The sequence below is a fragment of the Anomaloglossus baeobatrachus genome, unplaced genomic scaffold (assembly GCF_048569485.1).
Source record: "Anomaloglossus baeobatrachus isolate aAnoBae1 unplaced genomic scaffold, aAnoBae1.hap1 Scaffold_3384, whole genome shotgun sequence".
NCBI lineage: Eukaryota > Metazoa > Chordata > Amphibia > Anura > Aromobatidae > Anomaloglossus > Anomaloglossus baeobatrachus.
This window is the reverse complement of record NW_027442757.1, coordinates 16029-29635: the sequence shown is the minus strand read 5'-3', so window position 1 is coordinate 29635 and position 13607 is coordinate 16029. Positions and strand designations below refer to the sequence as shown.

At 50.9% G+C, this 13607-nt stretch overlaps 3 non-coding genes and 3 pseudogenes across 3 annotated transcripts; all 6 read left to right on the top strand.

The window, feature by feature from the left end:
• The first annotated feature begins 1041 nt into the window (after positions 1–1041).
• LOC142271745 (U2 spliceosomal RNA) lies at positions 1042–1168 on the top strand (annotated as a pseudogene).
• Positions 1169–1852: 684 nt separating this feature from the next.
• LOC142271740 (U2 spliceosomal RNA) lies at positions 1853–2048 on the top strand. Its single transcript, XR_012736745.1, has one exon. It is a non-coding gene; the product is annotated as a U2 spliceosomal RNA (small nuclear RNA).
• A 1387-nt stretch (positions 2049–3435) lies between these two features.
• LOC142271699 (U2 spliceosomal RNA) lies at positions 3436–3626 on the top strand. Its single transcript, XR_012736709.1, has one exon. It is a non-coding gene; the product is annotated as a U2 spliceosomal RNA (small nuclear RNA).
• A 1387-nt stretch (positions 3627–5013) lies between these two features.
• Positions 5014–5117, top strand: LOC142271743 (U2 spliceosomal RNA; annotated as a pseudogene).
• A 5429-nt stretch (positions 5118–10546) lies between these two features.
• Positions 10547–10750, top strand: LOC142271736 (U2 spliceosomal RNA; annotated as a pseudogene).
• Positions 10751–12137: 1387 nt separating this feature from the next.
• LOC142271698 (U2 spliceosomal RNA) lies at positions 12138–12328 on the top strand. Its single transcript, XR_012736708.1, has one exon. It is a non-coding gene; the product is annotated as a U2 spliceosomal RNA (small nuclear RNA).
• Positions 12329–13607: the final 1279 nt, after the last annotated feature.

Genomic DNA, 13607 nt, shown 5'->3' with positions numbered 1-13607 from the left:
GTGCGATCTCTCCGCTTCCACTCCAAAGAAAGTTACCTGTTTATTCCTATCATGCATTGGTTTTTGGGGTTTTCTTTGAGTAATGATGATCTCTTTAGTAGTCTGTTGGCGCCCTCTCCTGGAGGAATAGTTTGCTTGCTCTTGGACATTCTAAAAGAGAGGTCATGATAGACATTGAGCTTCTGAGCTCAATTGGGGACAGTCATGGGTGATGAATGTTTGCAACCTACTGCGAAGCCTCATACCGCAATATAAGGAACGTCAAATACTAAGAAAGGGCGGCCTATGAAAGAATTACTACTTTCAATAAGTACACTTAAACGGCTAATTGGGAATAGAAAAACTGTAAAAAGCCCTCTGAGAAAGCCCCCCTCTAACCTTTGATAGTAAGCTTTTCTGTAGTCTGCCTGTTGATGTATTTTCCGTTTGAACTGTGCACAACATGAAGAGACGGAACACTGGCGGCTTGTCACAATGCCCCCCGATGACATCACAATAGCGCTGCTGCCTAGAAAACAAGCTGCGCAGAAGAAGTTGTTCTTTGGGTGGGAGGGTGGGCTAGTGGAAGGAGGGGGCAATCTCTTTTTTTCCCGGGTGGTAGGGGGATGACAGGAGAAGGGAAGCGGGTGGTGAGAAAGGTACAGAGGGCAGGGTTTGGGGGCTGGGAAGGAAAGGGAAAAGATTAGGGTTTGGGGATGATGAAAGGGCTTTCTACGGGTAAGGATGGCAAAGGGTGGCAGTGACGGAAAGTCAGGCAACCTGTCCTGTCCGTCTTTTTGTATCGTGAATTGGAAAGACTGCAAGGGGGAGGGGAGTTGCTTGCGCCCTAAAGGAGGAGTTATTCAGATTCATTGCAGTGGGCGGCGGCTGCAAAACGCACCATTCTTCTTGTTTTGGCTCTGCAAAGCAGCCTTTTCAAGGGTTGGCTTGGGTGACAAAATGTCTTGTGTAGGCGTGGGTTTGTCTCCCTCTCGCTCTCTCTCCCTAAGATGTGTCCGGCATAGGCCAGGGTGCCACTCGAGGCCCAAACCAATTCTGGTTATCGCTTCTCGGCCTTTTGGCTAAGATCAAGTGTAGTATCTGTGAGGCTCGGCAGATGCAATGCACACTGGAAGGTTGCGCTTGCTAGTACTCTTGATGTATAGTATATTCATCTAGAGGAAAACATGGCCCTACCAGGATCGAGGCTATTAGACTGAGTAAGTGTGGGGGCTATGGTGCAATGTGCCCCAGGACTGACGACCCTGGAGTGAGTCTGAGCTTGCTGGCTTGGGACCCCGGCGAGCCTTGGGCTCTGTAGCACACCGTACCTTGCCCTTTCATACTTTCTGAGCATATTGCTCTATCCCGGCCTTCTGGCTAGGAAGGGAAATTTTTATAATCATGGTCGGAGGTCCGTTCAGCTTTGGGCTGAGAAACCAACACCCGGTTGGAGGTCCGGGTCAGCTTCGGCTGAGAAACCAACACCCGGTTGGAGGTCTGGGTCAGCTTCGGCTGAGAAACCAACACCCGGTTGGAGGTCCGGGTCAGCTTCGGCTGAGAAACCAACACCCGGTTGGAGGTCCGGTTAGCCTTGGGCTGAGAAACCAACACCGGTTGACGGTCCGGGCAGTTTCGGCTGCGAAACCAACAACTAGTAGCTCTCTACTCCACTTGGGTAAGATGCCTGGGTGGACGCTGGGAGCAACGACAAGGCTCAACCAGGCTTCGGCTTGGGGGAGCACCGAAGATCCCTGACCCTTGCTGTGGCCTTCTGGCTCGGAGGGACGGGGTTGATTTTTGGGGACCCTCTCCTCACGGAGGGGTCCACACGAATCCTAGCCTTTGCACTGTTTTTGGTGTGACTTCGGTCATGCATTTTTTGCGGTGCTTTGGAAAGCTTCATTAAATCAAAATCTGTTCTTATCAGTTTAATATCTGATACGTCCCCTATCTGGGGACCATATATTAAATGGATTTTTAGAACAGGGAGATGGAAAAAGAGCTTGCTCTGTCCACTCCACGCATTGACCTGGTATTGCAGTACCTCCAGGAACGGTGCACCCCTTCTTAACCCAGTTTCCAAAAGCAGAACTCAATTCACCTGATTCATATTAGCCCGATTTAATGAATTGGAAGAAAGCATACGTCTTCATATGCACCTCAATTTGGCCCATTCACTTTTCACACTTCCTCCTTTTGTTTTTTATCTTTCACACTTTTGACTTTCTTTATTCATCCAAATAGCAAACTCATCACCACTCAACCTGACCAACTCGGCTATGTCCCCGTGCTGCAGTTCTCTGTCTTATCTAGATCATTTGCAATTGAATGGAATAGATCCCTTTTGGACAAAGTGGATTCACCTGCTGCTGCAGTGACCACAGGTGTGATAACATCTAGAATTGGCATCTGGTGCGATCTCTCCGCTTCCACTCCAAAGAAAGTTACCTGTTTATTCCTATCATGCATTGGTTTTTGGGGTTTTCTTTGAGTAATGATGATCTCTTTAGTAGTCTGTTGGCGCCCTCTCCTGGAGGAATAGTTTGCTTGCTCTTGGACATTCTAAAAGAGAGGTCATGATAGACATTGAGCTTCTGAGCTCAATTGGGGACAGTCATGGGTGATGAATGTTTGCAACCTACTGCGAAGCCTCATACCGCAATATAAGGAACGTCAAATACTAAGAAAGGGCGGCCTATGAAAGAATTACTACTTTCAATAAGTACACTTAAACGGCTAATTGGGAATAGAAAAACTGTAAAAAGCCCTCTGAGAAAGCCCCCCTCTAACCTTTGATAGTAAGCTTTTCTGTAGTCTGCCTGTTGATGTATTTTCCGTTTGAACTGTGCACAACATGAAGAGACGGAACACTGGCGGCTTGTCACAATGCCCCCCGATGACATCACAATAGCGCTGCTGCCTAGAAAACAAGCTGCGCAGAAGAAGTTGTTCTTTGGGTGGGAGGGTGGGCTAGTGGAAGGAGGGGGCAATCTCTTTTTTTCCCGGGTGGTAGGGGGATGACAGGAGAAGGGAAGCGGGTGGTGAGAAAGGTACAGAGGGCAGGGTTTGGGGGCTGGGAAGGAAAGGGAAAAGATTAGGGTTTGGGGATGATGAAAGGGCTTTCTACGGGTAAGGATGGCAAAGGGTGGCAGTGACGGAAAGTCAGGCAACCTGTCCTGTCCGTCTTTTTGTATCGTGAATTGGAAAGACTGCAAGGGGGAGGGGAGTTGCTTGCGCCCTAAAGGAGGAGTTATTCAGATTCATTGCAGTGGGCGGCGGCTGCAAAACGCACCATTCTTCTTGTTTTGGCTCTGCAAAGCAGCCTTTTCAAGGGTTGGCTTGGGTGACAAAATGTCTTGTGTAGGCGTGGGTTTGTCTCCCTCTCGCTCTCTCTCCCTAAGATGTGTCCGGCATAGGCCAGGGTGCCACTCGAGGCCCAAACCAATTCTGGTTATCGCTTCTCGGCCTTTTGGCTAAGATCAAGTGTAGTATCTGTTCTTATCAGTTTAATATCTGATACGTCCCCTATCTGGGGACCATATATTAAATGGATTTTTAGAACAGGGAGATGGAAAAAGAGCTTGCTCTGTCCACTCCACGCATTGACCTGGTATTGCAGTACCTCCAGGAACGGTGCACCCCTTCTTAACCCAGTTTCCAAAAGCAGAACTCAATTCACCTGATTCATATTAGCCCGATTTAATGAATTGGAAGAAAGCATACGTCTTCATATGCACCTCAATTTGGCCCATTCACTTTTCACACTTCCTCCTTTTGTTTTTTATCTTTCACACTTTTGACTTTCTTTATTCATCCAAATAGCAAACTCATCACCACTCAACCTGACCAACTCGGCTATGTCCCCGTGCTGCAGTTCTCTGTCTTATCTAGATCATTTGCAATTGAATGGAATAGATCCCTTTTGGACAAAGTGGATTCACCTGCTGCTGCAGTGACCACAGGTGTGATAACATCTAGAATTGGCATCTGGTGCGATCTCTCCGCTTCCACTCCAAAGAAAGTTACCTGTTTATTCCTATCATGCATTGGTTTTTGGGGTTTTCTTTGAGTAATGATGATCTCTTTAGTAGTCTGTTGGCGCCCTCTCCTGGAGGAATAGTTTGCTTGCTCTTGGACATTCTAAAAGAGAGGTCATGATAGACATTGAGCTTCTGAGCTCAATTGGGGACAGTCATGGGTGATGAATGTTTGCAACCTACTGCGAAGCCTCATACCGCAATATAAGGAACGTCAAATACTAAGAAAGGGCGGCCTATGAAAGAATTACTACTTTCAATAAGTACACTTAAACGGCTAATTGGGAATAGAAAAACTGTAAAAAGCCCTCTGAGAAAGCCCCCCTCTAACCTTTGATAGTAAGCTTTTCTGTAGTCTGCCTGTTGATGTATTTTCCGTTTGAACTGTGCACAACATGAAGAGACGGAACACTGGCGGCTTGTCACAATGCCCCCCGATGACATCACAATAGCGCTGCTGCCTAGAAAACAAGCTGCGCAGAAGAAGTTGTTCTTTGGGTGGGAGGGTGGGCTAGTGGAAGGAGGGGGCAATCTCTTTTTTTCCCGGGTGGTAGGGGGATGACAGGAGAAGGGAAGCGGGTGGTGAGAAAGGTACAGAGGGCAGGGTTTGGGGGCTGGGAAGGAAAGGGAAAAGATTAGGGTTTGGGGATGATGAAAGGGCTTTCTACGGGTAAGGATGGCAAAGGGTGGCAGTGACGGAAAGTCAGGCAACCTGTCCTGTCCGTCTTTTTGTATCGTGAATTGGAAAGACTGCAAGGGGGAGGGGAGTTGCTTGCGCCCTAAAGGAGGAGTTATTCAGATTCATTGCAGTGGGCGGCGGCTGCAAAACGCACCATTCTTCTTGTTTTGGCTCTGCAAAGCAGCCTTTTCAAGGGTTGGCTTGGGTGACAAAATGTCTTGTGTAGGCGTGGGTTTGTCTCCCTCTCGCTCTCTCTCCCTAAGATGTGTCCGGCATAGGCCAGGGTGCCACTCGAGGCCCAAACCAATTCTGGTTATCGCTTCTCGGCCTTTTGGCTAAGATCAAGTGTAGTATCTGTTCTTATCAGAACAAACTGAGCTAGCTACACTTGACGAGATACGATCAGGGAGACAAGCTCCGAAGCCCAGCCGAGACCGAAAGAGGGAGATCGGACGGAAGAAGAGCTTGGCAGAAAGAAGCAAGAAGACGAAGGCTCGGAGAAGACTTGGGGAGACCAGAGGAACTTCGAGGAGGAACACAGCGGGAGAAGACACCCGGAGAAGAATCCAAGATCCAGCTCCGGGAACTCAAGCAGGAACCAGCCATGGCAAGCAAGCCAGAGAAGGCAGCCAAGAAGGCTCAGGACCCAGGGACCTCCAGGAAGGCTCATCCAGAGGCTTCTTCGGCCCAAGAGGCCCCTACCTCCGACGCTAGCCAGCCGGAGGGAGCCCGGACGCCGCCTGAAAAGGCTCCAACCCTGGAGCCTTGGATGCGGCAGACGGTCGCCCTGAAGCTGAAGGCGGTGGATGGTAGGTTGCCGGACATGTCCAGCGACGTGTTCTGCAAGAAGATGATTCTGGATCAGGGCTTCTCCAGGGCGGAAACCCTGAGTGTCCAGACCTTCATGACTGGCATTTTTCTGGTAACCTTTGCCACGGTGAATGCCTGCAGGAGATACTGGGAGGCGATGAACGCAGCGATGCCGGACTCCCCTTTTCATTCTTTTTTAGGATCCTGTCCTATACAGAGGGATGAGAAGAGGATCACGGTCTCCATGCGGAACCCGCACACCCCAGGAAGAGACATCTCCACGTTCCTGGGACGTCTCTGCACAGTGGTGAGGGAGCCATCCCACATCCTTAACGGCAACGGATTCTGGACGGGTAAGTGGTCAGTAACCGTTCGACTCCACAGGGAACCGGCATCCGAGGATGGTCTCCAGCACCTGCCCCCGACATTCTCTCTGGGAAACTCCTTTGGTCTCATCTACTACCTGGACATGCCACACAACTGCAGGAAATGTGGCGGGAAAGGGCATTCGATGAAGACCTGCAAGGAGGACGCCTGCAGGGTTTGCCGGGTGACAGGACACAGCTCCAAGGACTGCCCAAAGAAGAAGACTTGCAACCTATGTGGACAGGCGGACCACCTTTACAAGGACTGCCCACAGCGGGAGAAATCCTGGGCAAGGGTTGCCGCGGCGACCCAGTATCGGGTAGTCACAGCTTCGTCGACCAAGGCAGCTACGACCAAGGCCACAGAGGCCAAGGACAAGGCGGCCAAGAACCCAGCGACCGTGGCTCCAGCTGATGCCCCAGCAGCCACGGAGTCCAGGGAAAAGAAGGGTAAGAAAACTGTTGCCCCCTCCCTGGTCCCCCCCCCTGTCACCCCTGTCCAAACCCCTCCCCCCCCGGCCAACCCTACTGAGGATTCCACTACCTCCACCTCATTTCCCTACTCCTCAGTTGGTCTCCTCACCCCCCCCCCAAAGCCCACTCTCCCCCCCCAGACCATGAGAGCAGAGGGCCTCAGCACTCTTGCACTTTTCACCGAGGAGGATTTTCCAGCTCTTGTCTCCTCAGGTACAGGCCAAAGGAAAAGGAAGGTGGAAGATAGTCCTGTCGCAGAACCTTCCAAGCTGTTCATTGTGGACCCCAATCCACCCCAGGAAGAGGAGGATGGCCTCCTCCCAGAACCGGACGTGTTGGAGCAGATGGTGGAGTCCCTTGTGGCCGAAGAAGAAATGGAGGAGTCGGAAGCCACTGAGGCACCATCCCTGCTTGATCAGCTAGCAGAAGAGGGTCTGCTGGAGATACCCTTACCAGCAGGTGCCAAAGAGGAAGAACCGCCCGACCGGAGTGGTAACTAAGGCACACCGCCTGCTCTAACTTTCTCTTTCCTCCAATGACTGCTAACATTAACATCTTTTCCATTAATGTTAGGAGCATCAGAGACAAGTTCCGACGTCAGACAATTTTTGCGTTCCTTAACACTCAGTCTAGTGATGTATTTTTCCTGCAGGAATGCTCCCTTCCCTCCTCTAGGTCCTTCAACCATCTGGCCAGGGAGTGGACCCATGGCCCATCCTACTGGTCTGGCGGGGGCGACTGTAGGTCCGCGGGGGTCGCCGTGCTGATCAGGGGAAGCGCCTTCACATTGGACTCTGTTCAGGAAATCGTCTGCGGCAGGTTACTGCTCGTGGATGGCACCTGGGCGGGAGAACCTGTCAGGTTCATCAATGTGTATGCTTCTCCTGTGAAGAGCGATCGACTGGAGCTCCTCCAAGCCCTGCGCCCTCAGCTCGCTACCGCCAGGACGGTAGTGATGGCCGGGGATTTCAACTGCCCGATTGAGGAGGATGGACGCAGTTCTGGAACGGCTGCCAAGTTGGACGTCACATCCAAACTGCTCATTGAGATGGTGACCGAAGCCTCTCTTGTGGACGTTGTTGGCTCCATCGGACACGGATCCGTGAACTATTCATGGTGCCGATCCGATGGCTCGCTGCGTTCCAGGATTGACTTTGTGTTTACCTCTCGGGCGGTTGGGCGGAGTGGGCACTCGATGGTCCCCTGCTTCTTCTCTGACCACAGAGCCATTCACTTTCAAGGTGTGCTTGGCCATGGCTTCCCCATTGGCCCGGGCTCCTGGAAGCTGAACTGCTCTCTGCTGGAAAAGGGTGAGATTCTGGAGGAGCTTAGAGCTGCCTACTCCACGTGGCGGGCCTACAAGGCGGGCTTCCAGTCTGTTTCTGACTGGTGGGAATACGTTAAACTCGAGTTCCGTTTCTTCTTTCAGGCAAAGAGTCAACAACAGGCGTGTCTGAAGAGGAGGGACTTCAGGAGACTCCAGCGTGAGCTGCGTTCCCTGCAGGACCTTCTTCGATGCGGCTGGGACGTGAGAGAGGAGCTGGAGGAGACTAAGAGGAGCCTGAAAAGGCACTTCGAGGAGGAGTCCGAGCGAATTGTCTTCCGTTCCAAAGTGGAGAACCTGGAGAAGGGTGAGAAATGTAACTCGTTCTTTTTCAGGAAACTCCACGCCGGTCACACGCCCATGAATGAACTACGAGACGAGAGTGGAAACATGCGACGCGGGAAAGAGAACGTGATGAAGGTCGTCAGCGACTTCTACAGCGAACTCTACGCCCGCAAGACTACTGACCCCGAGGCCGCCGATAAGTTCCTGTCAGGTATCACTAACCATCTTGACCCTGCAGACGCGGCGGCCATGGATGTTCCTCTGACGGTGGACGAGCTGCTCTCGGCCGCCAAATCCTTTAGTTCTGGCAGGACACCGGGCAGTGACGGCCTCCCAGCAGAGCTCTATGTAGCGCTGGGAGACCTAATCTGTCCGGACCTGTTAGGGCTGTATGAGGAGATGGTGGTGGAGGGCAGAATGCCTCCATCTCTGAGGGAAGGAATGGTCACGATCCTGTACAAGCGTAAAGGAGAGAGGTGCGACCTGAAGAATTGGCGTCCCATCACCCTTCTGAACGTCGACTACAAGATCCTGGCCAAGACGATGGCAACGAGATTGAAGACTGTTATCGGACGGATCATCCACCCGGATCAGACCTGCGGCATCCCCGGACGTCGCATCGCAGACAGCCTGGCTCTCATGCGGGACACGGTCGAGTACATCAAAGCCCGCCGGGTGCACGCAGCCCTGATCTCGTTGGATCAGGAAAAGGCCTTCGACCGTGTTTCCCATGAGTTCCTGGGCAAAGCTCTGCACAGGTTAGGTTTGGGTAACATGTTTTGCTTGTATGTCCAACTAATGTATTTTGATATTCACAGCTCGGTGTTGGTGAACGGCTGGAAGACTGACCCCTTCCCGGTCCTCTCAGGGGTCAGACAAGGCTGTCCTCTGTCACCTCTTCTTTTTGTTTGTGTTATAGAACTCTTTGCAGAGGCTATCCGGCGGAATGGAGAGATCAGAGGGATCACCGCACCAGGACCAGAACGCTTCGAGGTCAAGTGCTCGCTCTACATGGACGACGTGACCGTCTTCTGCGCGGACCGGCGCTCAGTCGACACCCTCGTCCAGACCTGTGAGACCTTCGGACGGGCTTCGGGAGCCAAAGTCAACTGCGGGAAGTCGGAAGCCATGCTCTTCGGGGACTGGCAGCCGGCCTCTTCCGCCCCCTTCCCTTTCAGCATCCAGCCGGATTTCATCAAGGTTCTTGGAGTCTGGTTCGGGAAGGAAGGAGCAGCCCTCAAGTCCTGGGAGGAACGCTTGACCAAGATCACCCAACGGATCGGTCTGTGGAGCCTCAGACGCCTCACCTGTGAGGGCAAAGCACTGGTCCTGCGTAACGAGGTACTGCCCGTGCTGCAGTACACGGCCCAGGCCTGGCCCCCCCTTGCCACCGTGTGCAGGGCCATTACCAGGACGGTGTTTCGTTTTGTCTGGGGATCCAAGATGGACAGAGTAAAGCGGAGCATCATGTACAAGGATCCTCGCAAGGGTGGGAAGGGCGTACCCGATATCCCCACCCTCCTGCGATCCTCCTTCGTATGTGACTGCGTTCGCCGAACTCTGCGAGTCAAGAGAGGTTCCGCGGGTGGGTCCATGTCTCGCTTCTTCCTGCTCCCCCTTTGGAGACGGTTAGGCTGGGACAAGTGGGACAGCTCCTTCCCCTACAACTGGACGGCGCCATGGTTCTACGGAGACGTGGTTCGGTTTGTGAGGGAACACCAACTGGAGGGACTCAAGCCTGATTTGTGGAAGCCAAAGACTATCCACAAACTCATCAGAGCCAAGGACGAAATGGAGAACATTCCAGGACTTCATCACGACACACTGGAGACTGTTTGGACAAACGTGTCATCGGCTGGATTGACCAACGGGCACAAGGACTTGTCATGGATGGCGATACAGGGCGGACTACCCGTCCGGTCATTCATGCATGCCCGGAACCTGTGCAAAACCCGGTACTGCCCAAGGTGCCCCTTCGTAGAGGAAACATCGCTGCACGCCTTTTGGGACTGCCGTTTCGCACAGCGCCTGTTGGTTGCCCTGGAGGATGACCTGAGGAACTCCGTCCCCAGAGGGAGCCTATCGTACCATTCCGTACTTTATGGACTCTTCCCTGGGACTCACACCGTTGGAGCCATCCAGGAGGCTTGGCGCCTTATGAACTGCTTTAAGGACGCTATTTGGGTCGCCAGGAACCGGCTCATCTTGAAGAGGGAGAGGATGTCTATCCAGGATTGCCGCAGGCTGATCCACAGCCTGCTCAGAGACTATTCCATCATGGACAGTCCGGACGACAGCGCCGAGGAGGAGGTTTAGACCTCTTCCATGCCCCCTCCCTCCTTTTCCCGTTATGTGCGTCTTTCAATAAAGCTTCGGGCCTGTGATTTCCCCACCCTATCCCCCTTTTCCCCTACCCCCATCCCCCAATCGCCGGTTCGTCGTTATTTATTGTCTAACTTTTTCTTTCAGCTTGAGTGTTATGGATAAGCATAGGAGTGTGATGTATAGTTTAGTGCGTCGTACTCTATGGCTATGTAAGAAGGATTGTATAGTTCTGTGTGTACGGGGCTGCGGCACTGTACACGGTTTGTTACCTTTTTGTGAGTAGTGCATGATAATAAAGATGCTGTTAAATCAAAAATCTGTTCTTATCAGTTTAATATCTGATACGTCCCCTATCTGGGGACCATATATTAAATGGATTTTTAGAACAGGGAGATGGAAAAAGAGCTTGCTCTGTCCACTCCACGCATTGACCTGGTATTGCAGTACCTCCAGGAACGGTGCACCCCTTCTTAACCCAGTTTCCAAAAGCAGAACTCAATTCACCTGATTCATATTAGCCCGATTTAATGAATTGGAAGAAAGCATACGTCTTCATATGCACCTCAATTTGGCCCATTCACTTTTCACACTTCCTCCTTTTGTTTTTTATCTTTCACACTTTTGACTTTCTTTATTCATCCAAATAGCAAACTCATCACCACTCAACCTGACCAACTCGGCTATGTCCCCGTGCTGCAGTTCTCTGTCTTATCTAGATCATTTGCAATTGAATGGAATAGATCCCTTTTGGACAAAGTGGATTCACCTGCTGCTGCAGTGACCACAGGTGTGATAACATCTAGAATTGGCATCTGGTGCGATCTCTCCGCTTCCACTCCAAAGAAAGTTACCTGTTTATTCCTATCATGCATTGGTTTTTGGGGTTTTCTTTGAGTAATGATGATCTCTTTAGTAGTCTGTTGGCGCCCTCTCCTGGAGGAATAGTTTGCTTGCTCTTGGACATTCTAAAAGAGAGGTCATGATAGACATTGAGCTTCTGAGCTCAATTGGGGACAGTCATGGGTGATGAATGTTTGCAACCTACTGCGAAGCCTCATACCGCAATATAAGGAACGTCAAATACTAAGAAAGGGCGGCCTATGAAAGAATTACTACTTTCAATAAGTACACTTAAACGGCTAATTGGGAATAGAAAAACTGTAAAAAGCCCTCTGAGAAAGCCCCCCTCTAACCTTTGATAGTAAGCTTTTCTGTAGTCTGCCTGTTGATGTATTTTCCGTTTGAACTGTGCACAACATGAAGAGACGGAACACTGGCGGCTTGTCACAATGCCCCCCGATGACATCACAATAGCGCTGCTGCCTAGAAAACAAGCTGCGCAGAAGAAGTTGTTCTTTGGGTGGGAGGGTGGGCTAGTGGAAGGAGGGGGCAATCTCTTTTTTTCCCGGGTGGTAGGGGGATGACAGGAGAAGGGAAGCGGGTGGTGAGAAAGGTACAGAGGGCAGGGTTTGGGGGCTGGGAAGGAAAGGGAAAAGATTAGGGTTTGGGGATGATGAAAGGGCTTTCTACGGGTAAGGATGGCAAAGGGTGGCAGTGACGGAAAGTCAGGCAACCTGTCCTGTCCGTCTTTTTGTATCGTGAATTGGAAAGACTGCAAGGGGGAGGGGAGTTGCTTGCGCCCTAAAGGAGGAGTTATTCAGATTCATTGCAGTGGGCGGCGGCTGCAAAACGCACCATTCTTCTTGTTTTGGCTCTGCAAAGCAGCCTTTTCAAGGGTTGGCTTGGGTGACAAAATGTCTTGTGTAGGCGTGGGTTTGTCTCCCTCTCGCTCTCTCTCCCTAAGATGTGTCCGGCATAGGCCAGGGTGCCACTCGAGGCCCAAACCAATTCTGGTTATCGCTTCTCGGCCTTTTGGCTAAGATCAAGTGTAGTATCTGTTCTTATCAGTTTAATATCTGATACGTCCCCTATCTGGGGACCATATATTAAATGGATTTTTAGAACAGGGAGATGGAAAAAGAGCTTGCTCTGTCCACTCCACGCATTGACCTGGTATTGCAGTACCTCCAGGAACGGTGCACCCCTTCTTAACCCAGTTTCCAAAAGCAGAACTCAATTCACCTGATTCATATTAGCCCGATTTAATGAATTGGAAGAAAGCATACGTCTTCATATGCACCTCAATTTGGCCCATTCACTTTTCACACTTCCTCCTTTTGTTTTTTATCTTTCACACTTTTGACTTTCTTTATTCATCCAAATAGCAAACTCATCACCACTCAACCTGACCAACTCGGCTATGTCCCCGTGCTGCAGTTCTCTGTCTTATCTAGATCATTTGCAATTGAATGGAATAGATCCCTTTTGGACAAAGTGGATTCACCTGCTGCTGCAGTGACCACAGGTGTGATAACATCTAGAATTGGCATCTGGTGCGATCTCTCCGCTTCCACTCCAAAGAAAGTTACCTGTTTATTCCTATCATGCATTGGTTTTTGGGGTTTTCTTTGAGTAATGATGATCTCTTTAGTAGTCTGTTGGCGCCCTCTCCTGGAGGAATAGTTTGCTTGCTCTTGGACATTCTAAAAGAGAGGTCATGATAGACATTGAGCTTCTGAGCTCAATTGGGGACAGTCATGGGTGATGAATGTTTGCAACCTACTGCGAAGCCTCATACCGCAATATAAGGAACGTCAAATACTAAGAAAGGGCGGCCTATGAAAGAATTACTACTTTCAATAAGTACACTTAAACGGCTAATTGGGAATAGAAAAACTGTAAAAAGCCCTCTGAGAAAGCCCCCCTCTAACCTTTGATAGTAAGCTTTTCTGTAGTCTGCCTGTTGATGTATTTTCCGTTTGAACTGTGCACAACATGAAGAGACGGAACACTGGCGGCTTGTCACAATGCCCCCCGATGACATCACAATAGCGCTGCTGCCTAGAAAACAAGCTGCGCAGAAGAAGTTGTTCTTTGGGTGGGAGGGTGGGCTAGTGGAAGGAGGGGGCAATCTCTTTTTTTCCCGGGTGGTAGGGGGATGACAGGAGAAGGGAAGCGGGTGGTGAGAAAGGTACAGAGGGCAGGGTTTGGGGGCTGGGAAGGAAAGGGAAAAGATTAGGGTTTGGGGATGATGAAAGGGCTTTCTACGGGTAAGGATGGCAAAGGGTGGCAGTGACGGAAAGTCAGGCAACCTGTCCTGTCCGTCTTTTTGTATCGTGAATTGGAAAGACTGCAAGGGGGAGGGGAGTTGCTTGCGCCCTAAAGGAGGAGTTATTCAGATTCATTGCAGTGGGCGGCGGCTGCAAAACGCACCATTCTTCTTGTTTTGGCTCTGCAAAGCAGCCTTTTCAAGGGTTGGCTTGGGT